Genomic DNA, 14094 nt, shown 5'->3' with positions numbered 1-14094 from the left:
CACATCGTGAGGGCACTATGGAGCTCTCCAGTCTCCCTGTTACAGGCAGGCCCAGAGGGGCTGGGTGACTTGCTGAGGGTCACACAGCTGGGGAGAGGAGAACCACACACCACAGCTGCATGCAGCTGCAGAACCGTTTCATGGCCTGCTTCCTCTCTCGCTCTCTAGAATGATCCTTGCTGCTACAGGGTTTCGATAGTTCAAACCTAGAGGGCAGGAAAGGTCAGGTTTGGTTTTTCACACACTCCGTCACAGGTTACAGGCAAGATTTTACTCTTAAACTGAAAATAGGAACTTATTAAGTTTGGTTTAAGACACAGCTCTCTCCATCCTCCCCGCTCCAAATACATTAAAACACTCTTTCCCCATCAAAAAAAAACCCCCAAAAATACAGGGGCCGGGCCTGTATCCACGTGGTTAGGTTCATGTGCTCTGCTTCAGCGGCCCAGGGTTTCACCAGTTTGAATCCTGGGCACGGATGTGGCACTGCTCATCAGGCCATGCTGTGGTGGCATCCCACACGCCACAACTAGAAGGACCCACAACTAAAAATACACGACTATGTATGGGGGGCTTTGGGAGAAAAAAGAAAATTAAAATCTTGGAAAAAAAATATGTAATATATTCTACAGGGCAGAAAAGAGGCATTTGTGAGTCTTTCTGTTCCTGTGGGACACAACCCAGAAAAGGCAATTAAGTCTTCACTGCTCCATAGGAAAAGGGCTGCCCCCGGCCCTGTGGCTTCACGGGACAGGCAGAGGTGAGGAGGAGAGAGCTCATCTTAGCTGGGGTCTGTGGCCACAGACTCCAGGCTTCTTGTCTGACTCTTCCATCAGGGAGCCGGTGGGTCCGCATCTTCCGGGTTCTTACCAGCTGTGTTTAGGGGAGGATTAGTACTCCACCAGAACTCACATGCTGTGGGTCAGCAGTGCCGATTCCTGGAGCTCTTGCTCATGGCCGATGAGCCTCAGGGAGTAGGAGGCTATTTCTGCCTCACTCAGAATGAGATGGACAGTCAGTTGAAAGCTAAGCCACTTCTCAATGCAAGGATGGTATTATATCAGTTAGCTTTTGTTACATAACAAACCACCCAAAACTTACTAGTTTGAAACAACCACCCTTTATTTAGCTCATGATTCCACAGGTTACCAATTTGGCCGGGCTGAGCCAGCTGGTTCTTTTGGTCCCAACTGGGCTCATTCACACATCTTTGGCGGGCTGCTGGGTGTGCTGGGCCTGGCGGGCCTAGGACGGCTCAGCCGAGACACTGTGCCTCTGCTCCACATGGCCTCTCATTCTCAGCAGGTAGCCTGGGCTTTACACATGGTAGCTGGCAGGGTCCAAGACAAGAGCAGAAGGACTCAAGGCCTTTCGAGGCCCAGGCGTGGAATGGTCATAAAGTCACTTCCACCATATTCCAATGGCGAGGTCAAGTCACAAGGCCAGGTCTGACTCAAGGACTGGGACCTCGGCCCAGTTCTTGATAGGAGAAGCTGCAGAGTCACACTGCAAAGGGCATGTTTATAGGGAGAAGAGAAGGACTGTCACCATGTTTGCAGATGATCCTCCCCAGATGTCCTTTCTGAATTCTTCTAGGAACAAAGTAGGGGCTCTGGAAAGAAAAAAAATGTTGAATCAAGTAGGCCATCCGAGCAGGGTTCTGTGGCACCAGCCTGATGAGCGCCCAAGTGCAAACCTCAAGCCTAGGCGGTGGGCAGACCCTTCAGCAGTGGTGAGTGGAACCCATGAGCACTGGTTCACGAGAGCCAACTGTTCAATATTGGGAATTCCAGGAGCCTGTTGTTAAACCATCATGGCTCGAAATTGGCCACAGTGAGAGCAATTACACCATGGGAATCAGCAAGCACTACAAATCCGAGCGCTTTTTCTCCCAGAGCCGGTTTACCAGCACACCACTGCCCTTAAACCAGAACAAACACTTTGTCTTCCAATCTAACGGGGAAGGCAGACATACACCGGGAAAGATCAGAACTTGATGAGCGCAATCCAAGAAGTAACCAGAGAGAGCGGAGACTTAGAGGGGAAAGGAACTCACTGTCTGGGGCGGTGGGGATTTGGTAAGGCATCCTGGAGGAGGTGGCCTTTTAGCCAGGGCTTGAAGGATAAATAAAGACTGCCACGGCCAGAGGGAAGGCTACAGCCTAAGTGGACGGCACAGGCAGAGGCGGAGAGTGGGGCTGAGGCCACAAGTATATTGTTTAGTATCAGTTTGGCTTCCAAGGACAGAAACCCCCAAACAACGGAAGTTTAATTCTCTCCCCATCACCATCTTGGGAGGTCAGTGGTCCAGCACAGCCAGGCGGCTTTGCTCTCTACCCAGCCCTTCACCCCACCCTGTGTTCTAGAATCTCAGAGAACAGGTGCAGGATCTTCCCCCTCCCTCTCCCCTTCTCGGGAGCAGTGGGTTGTCCGGTGGCCCTAGATCTGACACCCGGCATCCCCCCTCACTGGCTGTGTGAGCTTGTACAAGTTGCTTAATCTTTCTGAATTTTGATTTTTAACTCAGTAAAATGGAGAGAAAGTAACTCACAGGGTCACAAAGATTCAAGGGGTGGGGGCTCTGTAGAACTTAGCACAGTGGCTGACCCAGGGTGGGCCCTTGAGGAAATGGGGTTTGTGTATGGGAATGTGTGCGTGTGTATGTGAGAGAGACAGACAGACAGAGAGATTGGTTCCTTCCTTCTGTCCAGGCCCCGGGCAGCCCCCGTCTCGGCCTCCCTCTGTCTGCTCTGAGGAGTGAGCCGCCCGCCTTCCCGGGCTTGGGTGGGTAGATAGCGGTGCTGGGGAGAAGGCCCTAGGGGCCTGGTCCTTGTGGAGTTTGGCTCTACATGGGCAGCTGTGCTGAACCTTAACCACTTCAGGCCAGCTTCGCTGAGGTAGCCACTTCAAACAAAGGCTCTGTGAGGACCGGGGCTCTAGCCCCCAGGCTGTCTACCCTCACCCGCAGACCATGCCCACAGCGGGACTGTGCCAGCCACACCTGCTGGAAGCCCTCTTTATGAAACAGTGTGGACCCCTCCAGATCAAGAGGCAGGGCTGTCCAGTTATGGTCAGGTTGGGTACAAGCTGGGAGGCTGAGGGCAGGAAGTCCACTGGGTCAGTGATCCAAACAAATATTTGGCAGGTCAACGCTCAAGGCTGACCTTGGCAGTTCGTCACCCAGGTGATCAGGAAGTGGCTTCCAGCTCCTCTTCCCCACACCTCCCCCCACTTCAGCCTTCAGAGACAGGTGTTTCTGGCTGGGGTCAGCGGCCCACTCACCCTCCCAGCCCCTGGCCTGGAGCACCCCACTTGCCCACCTAACCCCAGGTGGTCCCAGGACAGATCATCTTCTCCCCCAGAGTGAGCAGCCAGAGGAAGCAAGCATCCGCACTGCACCTCGTCCCTCCCAGTACAGGGCCAGCTCGCTGGCTTCCGAACCCCCCCGGGCACACATCCTCAGCCCCCCTCCAGCTGGCGAGGACGTCCCTCCCCCAAACCCCTGTGGGAGAGAGTCAGAGGGAGGCCAGGGAGCTGGACCCATGTCCCCACTAGGTGGCTGCGAGGGAGTCCTGTACTTTCTCAGAAAGCTGCTGAGCGTTGCCAGAGCCCAGAGCCAAGAGCACAGCACTGCCTCTCAGAGCGCTTTGTTCCACTTACTGGAGGGCTAAAAATACACTGGCCCTGCCAACGGCAGTCCTCAAGAGCCCAGGGGAGCCAGCGCTGGGGAGCAGTCACCCCAGCACCTGGCACAATTAGAAGGAGAAACGCAGTCCCTCCTCCAGCGCAGAGGCAGCCAGCCTCCTGGGCGCCCCCACCCCTGTGGCTCCCGTTTCTTCTTGAACGGGTGGGCTTCCCTGCACCCCTGCTCTGCCCCTGCTCCCTCTCTCTGCCCCTTCTCCCTTTCCCAGCCTGGACCAGCTTCTTCCCTGGGTGGAGCCCAGGCCTGCCTACAGGACTATGCTTTTACCCATCTCAAAACAGCAGCTCTCCTGCAAAATGCCCAGGAAGCTTCACAGCCCTCTGGCGAAGCCACAATTAGCATGGACATCCCCCCACCGGGCGATAACCCAGTGGCTTAAATTCAAGACACACATATTGACACCCTGCCTCCACCAGTCTTAATCTTCCCAGAACATCAAGGCTCTTTAAGAATCTGATGAAAGCTATGGGCCCAGAAAAATTGCTCATAAGCAGCATTCTCCAAGCAATTTTAGGGAATTTATGGATAGCATGAACCCATCCAGGACCCTCCCCCGCCTACACACACACAAGGGAAGAATCCTTCATGTGAAGGAAGCCAGGCGCTGAGCAGATGCTGGGATGGACAGATGAATAAGAGAGAGGATGGACATGCAGACAAATACCAGCCACACCCTGAGCGTTTAGAGGTAAGAACCAAGCCTATGGGACAGGGGTATGACTAGAGCATGGAGGGAGAGACGAAGAGAGGGGCTTTGAAGGACAAGCAAAATTTTACCAGAGAGAAAATGTAGGATTTGAAAATTTGAGCACAGCACAGGGCATGAGAAAAAACCTTGTTTGGGAGCAGCAGGGATGGCCTGCGGAACCGTCCAGGGTGTGAAGGGTGAGTACACTGGTTTTCTGTTGCCGTAGAACAGACGACCACAAACTCAGAGGCTTGAAACAGCACACACTCAGCCTCTCCCATCTTCTGCCGGCCAGGAGTGGGCACGGCTCTGCTGGGTTCCTTGCTCACCAGCTGCAAAATGTGAGGCTGGGGCTGGGGTCCCATCTGAGGCCTCAGGAGGGGACAATCTGCTTCCCAGTTCACTCCAGTGGTTGGCAGAATTCATTTCCTTGTGGCTCCAGGACTGAGAGCCCCAGTTTTCCACTGGCCATCGGCTGGAGGCTGCTTTTGGTTCCAAGAGGCACCCACGGCTCCTGGCCTCGTGGCCCTTCCCATGAGCCGTTCACAACACAGCTGTTGGCTTTTTTAAGATCAGCAGGAGAATCTCTCTCAATAAAGTCAGCTAAGAGAGAATCTCATATAATGTAACCTAATCGAGGGAGTGACACCCCACCCCCTTTGCCATGTTCTGTTGGCTAGCACAAGTCACAGGTCCTACCCCCATTTAAGGGGGGCGATTATATAAGTAATAGTAAAGGGCCATCTTGGCATTCTGCCTCTCACAGTGAGACTCAGCTGGAAGAAAAGGGTAGGGCCCAACTGGGAAGGCCTTTGTAGGCCGTAGTTAGGAGTAAGAATTTATTCTGCAAGAGTCAGGAAGCCACTGGAAAGGGATGCAGAGGGAAGGATGAGAGTGGAGGCAAAGAGGTCACTGCCATTTGGAAGGTGATTGCCATGGTCCTGAGGGAGAGGATGAGAGACCATGGCCGTGAAGATGCAGAAGAAAGGCCTGATACCCACCTGGCTGCCCTTCACTTCCTTTGGGACCCTAATCAAATATCACCTGATCCGTCAGGCTCTCTCTGTCTACCTGACATAAAATAACGCCCCTCCTCCTCTCCCAACCCCTCACCCAGCCTTACTGTCTCACAGCACTTACCACCATTTGTCCTACTCTGGGTTTGTCTATTTATCTGCTTGTTGTCTTTCTCTCCTTCGTAGAATGTAAGAACTTGGTTTGTCGTACTGCTGTATCTCAGTGTCTGGGGTATAGTACAGGCTCAATTAATATTTGCAATCTGAAAGAATGAATGAATGAATGGGTTCAAGAGATATTCCGGCAATAGACTTGCTGGAACTTCCTACAATTAAAATGCGGCAGAGGAAGAAGGACGCATTAACGATGCGCTAAGGTTTCTGCCTTGACAGACTGGGTGGTGATGCTCAGCGACGTGGGAAGGAATGGATCAGAATGGGAAGTAGACACTGAGTTTAACTTTGGTCTAGTGGATCCTAGATGGTCAAGATCAGCTAGGTCGGCTCATCTGGCGAGAAGTCGGAAATGTGAGATTCAGAGCTCATGACATAAGTAGATAACAAGGGAACAGATTCTGCAGTCAGTGCTAACAGGGGGTAGATGAAGTCATGGGATAACGAGAAGGCAGAACCAAGGATGTGCCCTGGAAAGAAGACAGAGCCAGTCTGAGAGGCAGGAGAAGACGTGGAGGTGCCAAAGAAAGAGCCCCACTAAGGAAGGCAGGTGGTGCTCGATGCCACAGAGAGCCCAAGCAAACAAGATGGGAACTGAAAGGATTTGGTCTCTAGGGGTTCACAGGTGACCATGTGAGAGCAATCTCAGAGGGGCAGAGGTTTCAAGGTCCATGAGAGTCTGAAAGTGGGTGTCAATCACTCCTTAAGAAGGGTCATGGGGGGCTGGCCCAGTGGTGCAGCAGTTAAGCACACAAGTTCCGCTTCTCGGCGGCCCGGGGTTCGCTGGTTCAGATCCCGGGTGCGGACATGGCACCACTTGGCAAGCCATGCTGTGGCGGGCATCCCACATATAAAGTAGAGGAAGATGGGCACGGATGTTAGCTCAAGGCCAGTCTTCCTCAGCAAAAAGAGGAGGATTGGCAGCAGATGTTAGTTCAGAGCTGATCTTCCTCGAAAAAAAATAAAAGAAAAAAAGAAAGGACACGGGGCAATGCTGAGAACAGATCTGATGACGAGGGAGGGAGGAGGGGGAAAGGGGATGCAACCCAGAGTGAGCAGATCCTCATGGCCGTGGGCACAGCTCACCTCCCCAGCTCCCAGCTCCCTGCCCACTCCACTCCAGGAAACATGGGAAGTCCAGAGAGCATCCCGGGCCCAGCTGCACTCCAGGAAGAAACTGGGCAGGCGGCCCAGGCTTACACAAAATGGACTTTGGGCTGATTGCCCAAGCTGGACTAACGCGCCCACCTTCCTAGAGAGGGCATGCTTTCCGGAACCAAGGCCAGAGCTTGTCACAAAAGCCAGATGTTGGCAGAGCCGAAAGATGGGGTGGGAGGGGCCCGTGGGGCAGATGAGGCACATCCCTGCTGCCTCTCGGGCCCATGGGTCAGGGGAAGGGATGGAGACCCTCACAGGCAGGGAGCACTGTCACACAGTGTACGGTTTTGCAGGCAGCCCAGCTGCTTCTGAGAACGGCCCTCCAAGGCATCTGGGACACATGTGGGCCATTAGCAGTGAGACAAACAGAGTTCGGGAGCATAACAAGATGGTGCTCCTTCAAAATGGATAAGTAAGACTCAGGAAAAAATTGCTTCCTATCCTGCATTTGTCTTAGGATACATGTAATCTGTACCCCTGGGGCAATTAGAATAGGATCCAATTTATTATTTAAATTGATTTATTCTCAGTTATCCATTCTTCCAATAAATATTCATTGAGCATCTACTATGTGCCAAGCACCCTAAGAAAAAGACATATTTTCATAAATACACAGATGCATGAATATGCAAAGGATGTCTCCAGGACAGTGGCTCTCAACCAGGGCTCCCGAGGGACATGTGTCAATGTCTGAGGACATTTTTGGCATCTAATGGGTAAAGGCCAGGGATGCTGATAAATATCCTGCAATGCACAGGGCAGTTCCCACAACACAGAATTATTGAGCCTGAAATGTCTTTAGTGCTGAGATTGAGAAGCCCTGGTTTAGAAGGATCCACAAGAAACAGGTGAATCCTGGTTACCTGCAGGGCAGCAGACCTTGGAGACTGGCGTACACAGATGAGCAAGATGATTACTTTTCACTGTGCACCATTTTCAAACATTTTGTACTGAACTTCTTACCAAATGCATGTATTACTTTTTTTTTTAGGAGAATAACTATGACTTGATTTAGCCGTAATTATTTGGTGGCCTTCTCCTGACCGTTGGGGAAAGGAATTTGAAGAGGAGGGACAACAGGAGCTTTGCAGTTCCTGGTCGGTCCCCCCTTCCTCTAAACCAGCGTTTCTCCATCTTGGCACCACTGACATTAGGGACCAGGCCATTCTTTCTTGTTGGAGGCTGTCCTCTGCACTCTAGGATGCACAGCATCCCTGGGTGCATCCCTGGCTTCTACCAACTTGATGCCAGTGGCACCCTACCTCCATTTGTGACAACCAAAAATATTTCCAGATATTTCCAAGTGTTCCGTGGGGGCAAAATCGCCCCTGGTTGGGAGCCACTGTGCTAGACCTACTGTGAAAACCCAAACACAAAGATGATCCCGTTCACTGACCTCACAAACTTACGGTCCAGCTGGATCCTCAACTGGACGTGTAACCACGCAAACCGGCCCAAGGACGTGGAGAGGGCGGAAGGACTACTGGAGCAAAGGCGGGGACGGGGCCAAGCCGCCTGCGGGAACTGTGGGTCACAGATCCTTTAGTGTAGGGAGGGGCCTCCCAGGCTCCCCTGAACCGTCCACCCATTTCCCAGAGGAGGAAATAGAGCAGAGGGGTGATGAGGCCAAAGGCACACGGTGAATGATGGCCAGGTGAAGCTGGAACGACTCTATTCCGTGTAGCATCCCCAGACATCCCTTGGAGACTTTCCTTGTTCTTCTTCCCCCGTCTGGCTCCATGAGCACCCCGGAGTCCACCGGTGCCCGCCACCTGGAAGCGGATCACCTACAATGGCGCGTGATTAGCATCGTGTGTTTTCTGCCTTCGCCCTGTATGTCTAGATAAGCAATCACTCAGCTGTTCTCTAGCACAGCAGTCAGCTCCCATGGGAACCGGCTTGCTCATGGACTCCCAGAGGTGTCTTCTGGGGCTGGAGAACCGTGCCAGCAGCTGGGCTCAACAGACCCAGGAAACATCCGCCATCGCTGTGGCTGTGGCCCCTTCTGCCGCCACAGGCAGCTGAGACCTGGGGAAACCAATTTACAAAATTCTGTGACTTCACAAAAGAGAGCAGCAGGGAGGAATGGCATGAAAATCAAAACCCACTTGGTTTCAACTCCTTGAGGAAGGCAAGTTAGGGTGAGCCCCGCCTTGGACAATGAAGTCAGCCAAGCCAGTCAGTGCCTTCTTTCCTTCTGGTGTGAAAAGCCAGTTTGCTCTTCCAACGGTGAAGAACCCAGGCTTTGAAGCCAGACTGCCTGGTTTGTAACCCCATTTTGCTACTTCCTGGCTGTGTGATCTCAGACAAGCTACTTAACTTCTCTGAGTCCGAGTCCCTTTATCAATAAAATAGCAATGATAAGAGGGACCTCTTTGTAGTATCGTTAGTGTCAGCTGAGGTAAAACACATGATGTTCTCAGCACAGTGACCAGCACATTGTCTGTATGAGTTACATGATTCCTGCTGCTATTATTGTATTCTTAATCATAAATATAATAATAAATACCTTACCGTGGCTCATGAGCTGAGAGGTAGATACAAGTTTTCACAAATGAATTCTAATTTGGGGACTAAAACTAAACAAATTTCTGGTCTTTTGTATAACATCCCTCCCTCCACAATCCCATATTGGAAAATAAAAGGATCTTTTAAAAACACATTTGAAAGGTGTTTTAGCCCATCTGAACGGCTAAGACACGACTGCCTGTTGGTTTCCACTGTTTTCCAGCTGCGGTGTTTTGCTCATTGATCAGAGAGAAATCCCCAAGGTCTGGAAAGGAAGCTTTTAATTGCTCTGGATGGACCGATTTTTGGCTTAGCTGCTCAAGCATATAATTGAGTGAGAGAGAGAGAGAGAATGAATCACTTTGAGATGCTTTGAGATAAATATATAGTCAGACCTCCCCCTTCCTGACCAGACCTAAAACATCCCCCTGGCCGGGCTCCCAGAAGCTCTGGGGAGAGTCACTGCATTTTCCTGATCTTTATCAAAATAGTAATAAGAGCGATAGTAACAATCACTGTCCTTTATCATAGGTGCTTGCTGTAGATTGAATTCCCCCAGAAGCAGACCCTGAGACAAGGATTCTAGTCAATCTATTTTATTTGAAGGGAATCCTGGAAGCAGCAGGAAGGAAGGGGAAAAGTGAGGCAGAGGGGAAGTCAGCCAGTAGAGGGTGTGTTAGTAAGCAGGTTACCACTGGGACACCTGGAGCTTAATCCCCTGGGAACGGTGGGGGCCAGTGCAGAACACACTCCAGCATCATCTCGATCAAGGGCTGAGGGTGCTGGGGAGCCCATCAGTCATTGGCTGCAGACTGCTCCTTGGAAGTATTCGTTCTAGCCATCTCCAGTGCAGGCAGCTGGAGGAAGCCCTGAGGCAAAGAGTTACAAGCAATAGCAGTCAGGGGTCGGGCCTTCTGGAAGGGGATGTTAGGGGGGAAGGGGCACCAACAGCACTCAAATAACAGACAACCCCAAAATATGATGATTCCCCGTTTCCCCACTCAAAAGATCCAGAGGATTTATGACCTAATGGAATATATCATCTTTTTTTAAAGTAGGTGAAATAGCTAAATATCTATTTATAACAATTAATTTATCACTTACCATGCATGCCTACAAGCACATATTATGCGTAATGAGAGGTTAATTTAGAAGAGTTGCTTTCTTCACCCCCATCCCATGACTCCATTTCATGACAGCTCTTCCAACTCTTCCTTGCGCACAGGGTCTTTGTCATCATCAAAGCCACCTTTTGAGTCATCTTGAGTTTTCTGAGCACATCGTCTCTCCCCTCTCGTTCTTGGCGATACAGCATTTTTGGAATCTGGAGGATGCTTTTGAGGGAATTTTTATCCCAAGCTCTAAGTACCTATTTGCATAACATTAGGGCAGCTGGTTGTTCCATTCATCCTGGAGGTGTCGTTGCGTGATCTCCATAATGTAACCATTGACGGTGTGGCTTTCTTAAGTGTCCTTAAAAGACTCGTTGACACACACGTTGTGAGGTTGTGATGCCATGTCCTTGCGAATTGGTTCCAAACTGGGTTAAACGTCCCCGGCGCCCCTTTAACGATTCCTTCAGATGACCTTAGTACTTGGCCCAAACGGGCACCCACGGAGGGCGTTTCAGGTAACGCATCTTACTCAAACAGCACTCAGTTGTTCAAAGTAAAATAATTGAGAGCACCGCACAACATGCAAGACAGTGTGAGGTCTTTCTTGAAAATAAAGAGCCTCTTGTCCCAGGGATCATCTGGGGAGTGGCGGCTTCACGGTGTATCTGAACATGGTGGTTTCGGCCATTACACGCGTATACTCATCTAATCCTCACTACCACCCATGGGGTAGGTTCTCTTATCGTCCCCATTTTATAGACGGAGAAACTGAGGCTCTGAGCAGCTCCAGCAGCAGTGGAGTGACAGAGGAGGATGTGACTCCAGGATGTGCACACCCTCCTGCTCACCACACTGCCACCCCTGACGGGCGAGGGCTGTGCCCATGGGTGGAGCTGGCAGATGCCCTCGCCAATCAGGAAACTCTGGGGGAGAAAAGCCCCAGCTGACCCAGCAGCTGGCCAGGCCCTCTGTCTTCTCCCCCGGCTTTCCTGAACCAGGGAAGCACGGGGCAATCCCCGCCACGCCAGCTGAAAACTTCCACAAGGAAATGCAAAGACTGTTTCGCATGCAGGGATGTGGGGATCCTTCCCAAAACCAGGCCCAAGACCATTTCAAATGGGCAAGCAAATGTCTGCGAGGCTTTTAAAAACAGGACAAAACAGAAAAACCTCAACTCCCTCTTTCTTTTCTCTCCTGCTAATCAGACAGACACACTCAGATATTTGCTGATTGATAGAACGGAAGAACTGGAGAGGACAGGAAGGGAGAGAGGGAATTTGGCATGGTGTCTTAGGAAGACTGTGGACTTTGGAGCCCGGCAGGGCTGACTTCACAGCCTCTTAGTGCTCTCAGCCTCAGTTTCACCATCTGGAAAATGGGTTCTGATCCCTACCTCAAAGAGGATGGTGAAGAGCAAGTCGAATGCAGCAGCAGACACCAGGCAGAGCTCAGTAGTGTTAATTCCCTTCCCCGCTGTCTCGACCAACAACTCTGGACACCTACCAGGTGCCACACATTGTGCGAAATTAAAGGCTGAGAGAGAGAGAGATTCATCACCTCATCCAATTGGAGAGAAGGACAAAAACGCATAACACAACGATGAAAATAATAGCCCCATGAGCACTTTATACACATGCACTGCCTTTGGGACAGGTCTTAGTGCCATCACCATTTTACAGATGAGGAAACTAAGTCTCAGAGATGTGAAGGAACTTGCCCAAGGTCATGTAGTAAGTGGCAGTGGGGTGATTTGAACCCAGGTCTGACGACACAGGAGAGAGGAGGGACGGATGGTGAGGCCTACCGAGGGGCTGCAATGGTGCATGCTGGGTCCCTCTGGAGGTGGGGGTGGGGGCTGGATGGAGAAGAGAAAGCCATTTCAACGGTAATGGAGAGCCAGACACCTGGATCTCTGCCCTGCCAGCAGAGGCACCTCTGCCAAACCCAAAGGGCGCCCCCTGGGGGACAGACAATGTGCCTGTCTGCCAGAACACTTCCCTAGCCCACTGGAGACCATCCAGTCAAGGCCGGGCACCAATAGCCATGTGTGCGAGCACCCTCGTCTTCCTAAGCTGGGGATCAAGGAAGCCCAGGGCTGTACTTGCATCCCAGGGTCCCAGGTGGAGTTCCCTGCCTTCTGGAAATCAGGATGTGAGATAAAAGAAGAGGAAGAAATGGGAGAGGGAGAACAGAGCTCCAGCAAAGAGAAGACAGCAGCCATCTTTCCTTAAAGGGGCCTTGTGAGGGACCTGTAGGAGCTACAGCTGCTGAGCTCCTGGACAGAGCCTTGGGCCTCCCAGGTGTCATGTCCAGGGTCTCACTGGAAGGCTGCCCTTGGCCTTGAGCTCATGTCCCACAGCTGTGATGTGCAGAGGGTTCTCAAGGGCAAAGTTTCAGTTCTGCAAATGGATCCTCAGAAAAGTGTGCCTCCCAGCTCGCCGCGGCCAGCCCCGTCAGCAAAACGTACCGAGGAAGAGAACTCTGCTGCCACCGAAGCTGGGAAGAGGCCCAGGAGCCAACCGCGACGCGGGAGGCTCTGTTTTAAATTAGCCCATGCTGTTCCCTCCCACTGCTGACAGATTTGGGGTAAGCGGGCATGCCCTATTTCATGAACATTTGATGGACAATCCCCAAAGCATACCACGAGACCAAGGCCATTTTACGGGCCACTGAGAACCTCCAGCTCATGCAGCTCAGTGACCTCAAGAGAAGAATGAGAGGATGGAGCTAGGTGGCTTCTGTGACCCGTCCAGCATGGACATTCTTCAGTTCCATATTTTCCCTCAGCCTCCTTTATGATGTCTCCACAAGGTCGGGTAGACTGGGCCCTTAGTGACTTCCTCACTATCTAAAAAAGGAATGTGTGTACTTTGTGGTGATAGTACTTAGAGAACTCACAATTTAGTTTCAAGAAGACTAGTATACAGTTGTCATCTTTTGGCAGCCCTTTTCCTATGGGGGTTGCTCCCCTTGTGTGGATCTTGGTGGGCGGTGGGTCCCTGCTTCCTGTTCCAGAAGGCCAGGGTAAGGGCACAGGCCTTTGCCCAGACAATTGGATAACACTGCCTAGGACTCCAAACGTTGAGTGAGAGATGAAAACACTCGGAAACCAGCCAGCATTCACTCCAGGGCCGCAGCAGCTAGTGGCTGAGGTAGTGGCCAGAGGCCACCAGCAGCAATGTCCGGCAGTGACAGAGTCCAGATGTGGTTTCCAAGCCAGCCCATCCCATGCCTCTGCCTGTGGTCCCGCCACCAAACCACCCACAGCTCCAGTCCATTGTCCAAGCCCATGACTTTGGGCTCTCTGTAGATTCTCCAGGCCACCTAACCATCTCCCAATATATTCTTTTTTGCTTAAAGTTAGCTACAGTTGATTTCTGTTGCTTGCTCCCCAAAATGCTGACTGATACAGTGAACCAAACCATTCTTTTTTAATTTAAGAGTTAAATAATGTCAAAGAATAATTCTGGAGAAAAAGGGTAAAATTATGACTCCTATCAAAATATAAAGATTTTATTTAACTCATTCATTAATGGAGGAACCAATTGAGGTGTTCCCAGTGGTTCAAAAGAGAATTCCGAGAACCACACACAAATAGGTAATCAGAATGCAGGAATGAATTTACAAATGGATGCAGAAGAAGTCTGTCCATGGGGCAATAATCAGTAGAATTCCACTGGATGCAATTAATTTGCATTTTGATGAACACAAATCGTTTGCATTATTACCAGT

The 14094-nt window shown here is 51.2% G+C and overlaps 2 long non-coding RNA genes across 2 annotated transcripts; both read right to left on the bottom strand.

Annotated features, from left to right (window-relative positions):
* Positions 1 to 1102: 1102 nt before the first annotated feature.
* On the bottom strand, positions 1103 to 8762 carry LOC139078028 (uncharacterized). Its single transcript, XR_011530726.1, has 2 exons — positions 8136 to 8762; positions 1103 to 1612 (listed from the first exon to the last, which is right to left on the bottom strand). It is a non-coding gene; the product is annotated as an uncharacterized lncRNA (long non-coding RNA).
* Positions 8763 to 9827: 1065 nt separating this feature from the next.
* LOC139078027 (uncharacterized) lies at positions 9828 to 13077 on the bottom strand. Its single transcript, XR_011530725.1, has 2 exons — positions 10352 to 13077; positions 9828 to 10116 (listed from the first exon to the last, which is right to left on the bottom strand). It is a non-coding gene; the product is annotated as an uncharacterized lncRNA (long non-coding RNA).
* Between the last annotated feature and the right edge of the window lie 1017 nt (positions 13078 to 14094).

Source organism: Equus przewalskii, chromosome 21 (genome assembly GCF_037783145.1).
Source record: "Equus przewalskii isolate Varuska chromosome 21, EquPr2, whole genome shotgun sequence".
In the NCBI taxonomy this organism is placed as follows: Eukaryota; Metazoa; Chordata; class Mammalia; order Perissodactyla; family Equidae; genus Equus; species Equus przewalskii.
The sequence above is the reverse complement of the archived record's forward strand: the minus strand, read 5'-3'. Positions and strand labels throughout refer to the sequence as shown.